Here is an 8,112-nt window from a genome sequence, read left to right on the forward strand (position 1 = left end):
GTAAGACTGAAATGATGATCATTACATTGCATTATGGTCGGTCCTTAATGAGCTGAGACGCAATGGGACATTTTGTAGTTCTAGGAAAGAAATATGAGGAGTTCTAGAGACAGAAAAAAAATACTTACACTGTGAACATTTTTTGGCAAACCAGCCCCAGGACACAATAGAGCAGAGTAAACCAGTATTTTGGAAACAGCAGGTTGGGGCTAAAATGAGTTGTACAAGAGTTTCTGGTGGGTCCCCACAAAACAGGAGCACTTGTGTATTTGGATGAGCCTGAACCCCAGAACTACACTAAATCTAACCAATACAGGCTGAGACTGTTTAAATAATTCCTGGAATAGACCAACACTGAAGAGACGGACACCTTCTGTGATTACAGACAGAACCACATACATACATAACATATGGGAAATCGGGGTATCATCAGCCACAATTGAACAAATAAAGATATGTATAGAAAAAAAATACAATATAGCAATAAAAGCCGAACATGAGTGTCTCATGAATCAAAATTCACATGAACAATATGACACAGTAATGTGTACAGGTGTGCGAATTTACAGGAAGATTTGGCAGCGATGGGACAGTGTAACAGTCAACAGTTCAAAGCAGGAGAGAGGGGTAATAGAGGAGAAACTTGTTTGGGCCCCAGTCCCTCCATGTCTCCTCTGACCACTGCTGGACTTGGCAGAACTCCCCAGTGCCTCATTTCCTGTTTCAGACCTCCTCCCCCCCCCCCCCCCTCTTGTGTCTCCCCTCCCCCTCCTCACCTCCTACTCCTTCCCCCTCTGCTCCCTCTCTCAGTCGGTGCTGGGTCAGTGTTTGACGAGGGGGAGCAGACCAAGCTGTACTTGTCGGCAGTGGCTGAGGTTTGGCGCTCTGCTGCTCCAGCCCACGCTTCGGTTTCTGCTCCAAAAATCTTTCCATTCAGTCCCAGAGTTTTGAGGGAGCGAGTGGTTTTTTTCTCTCTCTCTCTCTCTCTCTCTCTCTCTCTCTCTCTCTCTCTCTCTCTCTCTCTCTCTCTCTTCCTCTCTTTTAAAACGATTCTGTATGTTAAAGAAAAAGATCTTAATCTTGTTGACCAACTAGCCTGTTTGACAATCAGAAAAAGCAACTACAGTTCATCTTAAAAGCAATTTCTGCTGCCCCCTATCATCAGTCTACATCGAGATTAATTTTAGAGGACTAAAATATTCCTCTTTGTTCACATCTGCAGCTCAGCTGGGGTTTTGGTGCTTTAAACATTTATGATTTGGTTGAGGACAAAACTCACTAAATAGTATCAGCTGCGTTAGCGAGGATGGAAATCCTCGCAATAGAACATGAAACTATGTATATTTGGTGTAACCTAAATGCTCCGAGGTCATGTGGAAATCACACACCAATAGAGCAACGGCCTACCAGCGCTCAGGTAACACAAGTAAAAACTAGCTCACACACGCTTCAAGGTGTGTTCATAAATGTGTGCTGAGAGTTCAAAAGAGTGTTCAGAATTGATGGCCTGCTTTATAAAGGGCCAGCCCATAAAGCAAACCTGATGATAACGTCGTGAACACCCTCCCCCCCCTTCTCAGAGCCTCACCTCCTCACCTACTCACCTCAGCCCCACCTGCGTCTCTGAAGGTGGACTGCTCTCTCACACACACACACACACACACACACACAGGATTAAAGGCACTATTCACCAAAAATGTAGCATAGAATCGTGGTTGCAAATAAGCTTTCAATAAGTTCGTTTTTTGCGCTCAAAAAGATAGGATGTGCTGAATTTGGTTTCAAGAAAAAAAATGGGACTTTTGGAAAAAAGGGGGTCCAAGTTAGTCTTTTTAAGTAGGGAACACTCATTCATGAGACTCATAGATCTTACACACACCTACAGTCAGCATTTGTGTCCCGTTAAAGAACGTATTATGGCCTGTTCCGCAATAAATGTCTTTTAAATGGTAGCTGTCTTACCCATTATATATGAGGACGGAAAGTATGTCTTCCAACCAAACTAATACATGATCACATGCACATATGGTGATGAAATACTTAAGTCATGGCAATCAGATGCTTTACTGTTATAGATATGACATCAGCAGTTTGTGTACGCTACAAAGATTGGTGTATTTTAATGTTTGGGCTGATATACCACAACAAGACCAGACCAGGGTGAGCTGAAAGAGAAAGAGAGGTGTGGGGTGGGGGGGTGGGGTGGGGTGGGGTGGGGTGGGGGAGTGAAACTATTTCAAAGAGATAGAACGCATCATTAGATCACCTTTGACCACCATTCCTCTTTATGGTCCTGCCTCTTAGATGTCAGAGTGATATAATGGGGTGAGGCGGAAGGTGTGTGTGTGTGTGTGTGAGAGAGAGAGATGGAGACAGAGTGAGTTACTACACTATGACTCACTTCATAGCTTTTACAATATGAAGCCTTGCCTACTTAGATACAGTGTGTTTGCTATAGAGGTGGATTAGATACAGTAGGAAGGGTAAAGCTCACGAGTGACATAAATAAAGTTGTGTTAAGAGAATAAAACACCCTTAAACAGAATGAATGTTATTTTTGGGGGGGGGGATTTTGGTTTAGTGGTTTGTTATTAAACACGAACTACAGCTAGAAACGGCAAAGGTTGTAGAAATCGACTTTGCGGACAATGCGGCAGCGTCCTGGGTGTCTTGGGATGGGTGACTCAGTTTTAGGGTGGATTTTTACCCTCAACTCTTTGGCGTAAGCTCTGATGTCATCACAAAGTGACTCAATATCCACACCTTTAAGGGCGGCGGGATGGCGTAGTGAGTATAGCGAAACTGTCCTTCAATCGGTTGACTGCCTTGGTGTCTGCCTTGCTTGAAGTGTCCCTGAGCAAGACGTTGAATCCCCACCAGCTCCAGGGACGCTGGTCTGACCTCTGACCTCTTTTCCTGTGAAGGGGGAGCGTGCAAAAAGGGAATGTCTGAAAGCTCCCAGTTACAGATGTTTCATCACTCTGGAGCCACTCACCCAGCTCCTCTTTAAATCCATTCTCCATCATCTTTCTCTCTCTGTCTCTCAAGATTGTTTTCTCATCCTCTCTCTTTCTCTCTCTCTCTCTCTCTCTCTCTCTCTCTCTCTCTCTCTCTCCATCTATCTGTTTCTGTGTGAGTCAGTCTCTCGCTCTCTCTAGTTTGTTCTTTAATAATGCATTTAACTGAGAGGCTTCTCTGTGGTTCAGAGACTGCTCAGAGTTCACACCGTAAGCACGTGTTCTCAGCTCTGCACTTCTATTCAGCTCACACACACACACACACACACACACACACACACACAAACTTATGCCATCTCTGGGATTCCTGAAATATTCATAGCAGCCAACATGCTCACACACTTCCATTGAAGACAGCAGCGCTAACACTGGTTGCTGTTTTGTCTGTGAAGTGCCGCGCGCTCCGCCGGCTCGGGCTCGCATCTCGTCTCAGTTGTCGAGGCCGTCTCAAGGCATTCATCTTTGTGAGAGCCATCGATTTTATTTTGTGGCATTTGTCCGAGGTGAAGCACCCATCCAGCACCTTAGCCCGCTCTAGTCCTTTGGGGACATGTGCCATTTGCTTGTTGGGAACGGGACATGAACGACCTTTAACAACTAGTGTTGTGGAGCAATGCACTTAAACCCCAACTGCTTCAGTGAAGTTTCTGAAACTATTGAATCATTGAATCATGAAATATTGGACTGTAGTACTGGGAGGCTCGTGTGTGTGTGTGTGTGTGTGTGTGTGTGTGTGTGTGTGTGTGCGTGTACCCTCACTCCCCCAGGTCATTGCTGTAAAAGTGTTGTTAATCATCATGTCTGGTTAAAAATAAACTTATTAGCACAAATTATGACCAGCCTCCGTTTTATTTTGGGAAATTTCAGAGAACACATGGCTTTGCCTCCCCACCAGCTCCCTTTTAGAAATTTGAGCAAATCAGTCACTGTATTGTATATATGGTGCTATTTCCTAAAAACCTCAATTAAAGTACTTTTTTACCAGTAAACCATTTTATCACTCTCATTAACCGTATGTCTAACTGATACATGGATAGTTATGAAACACAAAGAACAGAGGTGAGTGGATCTGAACAGGAGGAATTCGCTGATCCGTTTTCCAGGCCTGCTTTTATGTGTTGGCGACCTGCGTGTTTGGGGGCAAAGGAAGCGGCAGAGGAAATGCCAGCGTTAGCGTGGGAGAGGGGTGGCCACCTCGCTCCATCACTGAGGTGAGTGGGTTTAAACCACAGTCTGCCTTAAAGAGACCACAGACTGAAACATAGCACAAAAAAGCAGCGCTTATTGCCAAGTTGGTAGATTCCCCTTTTTCTAAAGTGAGCCTTTTTTTCTGAAAGTATAGGAAGAAGAGAGCGAAATTACATAATTATATCCCTACGGTGCTGTACATGGACCCAAAAGTTAGGATAATAAGGATTAGCGGAAAAATGAATTGTACTCGTAACACACTTTTCTCAGGCCAAAAGCACTACAAATCCAGCCAAGTCAGAATTGCTGTGTTGTACTTATAAACAAGTACAGTTAGTAATGTGAAAACATGAACTTGAAGTCTCTCCAAAAGCCAGAATCAAGTACACCAAGACTCTAATCAGTGAGAAAAGCTCTGGAACTGCTCCACTGACAATGAACGGGACACTTTTTCTGAACACTGGATACTACCCAGGGTGATTTTCCAGGGACATGGGCACATTTTCTGGTTCAGAAATGATCTACTATTTAATGCAGCTCATGGGTAAAAAAAAAGAAAAAGCTCAGATGAGTCCACAAAATCAGATTAGTCCCTCAGTAGAGCAGGGGCTCCCCCCCCCCCCCCCCCCCCCCCCACAGCTATTCATTAGATCTGACAGTCTGAGATCACACGAGTGTCATATGTGAGTCGTTTTTCAGAATGGAGTTTCACTTTGGAGGAAAGCATTGTACAGCCAGAAATGCAGAAATATCACAGAATGCTCCTAGTCCTCTGCTCTATTTCCTTAAACACCAGTTAAGACAAAATTCCCCCCTCAAAAAAGGCTTCCCAAGACAAGATCTATCTTTATACTTCTTTTTTTTTTTTTGTAGTTCTGCATCGATTTGTGGAGTATTTTAGGTATGTGCCGTTTCATTCAAAGAAACGGCACTTCATACTGGCGGGGGAGCTCAGTTCCAGGTTTGGAGTCATGAAAGGGACGATGGGACTCTGTGCTCATCTCATCTCCATCCTTCAGAAAATTACATTACCATTCTGGAGTAGCTGGAGGATGGAGTTAAGGGCTCTTCCATCTGGCAGAAGAGGGTTTTTTTCTTTTCCATCTGTGAGGGATCGTTCTCTCTGTCAACTGTGGATATGATCATATTGAGTATTATGCTATTTCTGTTTGAATTGGTGATATGGTTTTTCTTGATATTCCTTTTAAATGAGTACAGTAAAACCCTGTTTAAAACCTTCAGGAGTATTGATATGGGTGAGAGAAATGTTCTGAGACTAAAGCTTTTGTGAAATAAGAAATATGTTTAACGCAGGCAATCTGAAAGGCTCTGTGCGATAAGCTTAAAGGCGTTTGATGCATGTATTGACAAGTAGATTCAAAATGGTGGATAGGGCCATACCCTATATTTCTGTTTGAGTTTCTTTTGTAGGAGCGCATAATCCATTGTGTTTTAAGAAGTTCAGATGCTGGAGCATTCATCTTAATGTTTATCCTGTTCTATAATGCCATAATGTGTCTAACCAGGGCTCCATTTGGTGGTGAATGGGATCCTAGTGTTTGTTATGTAATTTATTATGGAATGCTTCCCACTTGGTGTCTATACATTTTGAGGGAAAGCAGCAGGTTACCTTCCTGCATATCCACCTCATTAAATTCCTCCACCAAACCCCCCGCTGTTTCTCACTGATGAAGCTTTATACGGAGTGCAACGGCAGTCCTCAGTCACCAAAGTTTAGAAATTAGTGATGATAGTTTTGTTTACTGGCGGAGAGCGATTTGCGCACGCGAACACACACACACACACACACACACATTGAGTGGCTATGCACTCTGTAAGAGAGCCTGTTATTGTCCATGGAAGGAGTGGAAACACAAGAGGCCTAAGTTTGTGTTTGTGTGTGTGTTTGCGTGTGCGTGTGTATACGCACGCATATATGTGTCTGTGTTTTGTTACTCTGTGTGTGTGCGTGTGCGTGTGACGTGTGTGTAAGTCATTGGGAGGGATAAAGAGCCATTGTCTGCAGCTGGTGCATCCCCCACTCCTCCTCTCTGCAGCTGTGAGGAAATCAAATGCTCCTCTTTTCAGCCTCTCTGCCTCTGTCACAACCTGCTGATGTCTTATTAGGTCATCCGCTGTGATATGTAGTGATGACCCAGTGATCATGGGTGTAGTCGAGCGTCGAAGCAGGTACACCAGCGCCATTGAGCTTCTACAAATGTCAATGCCCTACACAACATCACCATGGTGTGACACCCAACATTAAAATCAGCTGGAATGGAATCAGTTAGTTAGCAACCGCCACAGAAAGATAGCTGTCACTCAAAACTTTAATAGCCAAACTCTGACTATCTATGGCTATGTACGTATAGACGTCACTCGTCTCAGTATAGGTAGAGTTTACACAACTATCATAATGCAGGGGTGGGGCCATTCATGAATTGACTTGAGAATGCATGGTAAATTCCAATGCAATTCCTGGAATTGGAATTGGAATGTCACCCAGCTCTAAGGAAACAGAACTGTAATTGAATTGGAATGACAGGAAACAGAATTGAATTCCATTAAATTCCACTTCTAAAAGAGGTCGTCTTGACTCGCTAAACATAAATCAAACATTATGAATCAAATAAAAGACAGTTAAACAAATCAAATACATTCAATCATAATGTATGTATTACGATTACATGTTATGCATCAAATATCACCTGAAAGGAACCTTTAACATTTTATGATATTCGGTATTGAGAATAACAGTGCGTGTAATCTCAGATATGTGGCAAGAAAAAAGCAAAAAAACATGGAATTTCACAGAATTTAATTTAATTAAATTCGCCTTCCTGAAATTCCAATTCTGTTTCCTGTAAGTTTTTGTAAATTCCAATTCCAATTCCTCAGTTGAATTGGAATTGATGAGTTCATTCATTAATTGACCCTAACCCTGATATGTAGAGTGTGTCGGCAAGCATCTGCCCTGCTGAAATGTCACTGATTCCCTACCGGCTCCACAACCTGGGGCGCAGCAGTGGAGGGAAGAGGGGTACTGACGACCCAGGGCCCCAAGCTGAGCGAGAGCCCCTGGACTAAAATGCCTTTTGTGGTCCTCAAGTGTATATTTAGAAATAGTTTACACTTTTATTTCACACTCTCTGCTCTGGTTTTGAAACAGAGCTTGGTTGAAATGTACAAAACTGCAAACAAATCTTTCTCAAAATGTGATACAGCAGCTGTTGTGTTATCTAAGACAAACAAGCAGGAATACAATTCTGGCTAAGTTTTTCCTGCGCAGACTAAAACAAAACTCCTCCTCCTCCTCCCTAGACAGATTTTGAACAGGGGAGGACTCCTGGTGAAAGTACGGTTATGACAGACGATTAGCGTTGTCGGGGTGGTGACCAGAATGTATCATTTCAGTTAGGGATGTACCAATAATTGATGAGTAAATTGATGAGTAAATTAATGTGCGGCAGTGTGTTGGAGTTGTGGATGGGTACACATAGATATTAGATGGAGTAATGGTGGTGTGGGGACTAGAGGAAAGAGGAGGGAGACCCAAAGCCACGTACTAATTACCGTACCATACCAATCAACACATAACAGTATACCCACCTCCTGAATCACTGATAATCTTCTTGTGAAAGTGTTAGTTAAGGAAGCGGGTATATATTGTGGTCACAGGTAGTAATGCTGCATTGAATTCTGTTATGCCCAGTGAAAGTGGTGGATATAGGCAACCTTTGTTTAACCTAGACTACACTGCTAGTGAGCAATCAAATCAACAATCAGTTTTGTTATTGTACCATAGATTAGTCATTGATTGGAACTGGTTTAAAGGGGAATTCTGCCATATTTTCACTTCAGGGTTCTAAAAGTCCCTGACTTTCTTATAGTTTTTGAGTTATGAGAT

The sequence above is a fragment of the Centroberyx gerrardi genome, chromosome 5 (assembly GCF_048128805.1).
Source record: "Centroberyx gerrardi isolate f3 chromosome 5, fCenGer3.hap1.cur.20231027, whole genome shotgun sequence".
NCBI lineage: Eukaryota > Metazoa > Chordata > Actinopteri > Beryciformes > Berycidae > Centroberyx > Centroberyx gerrardi.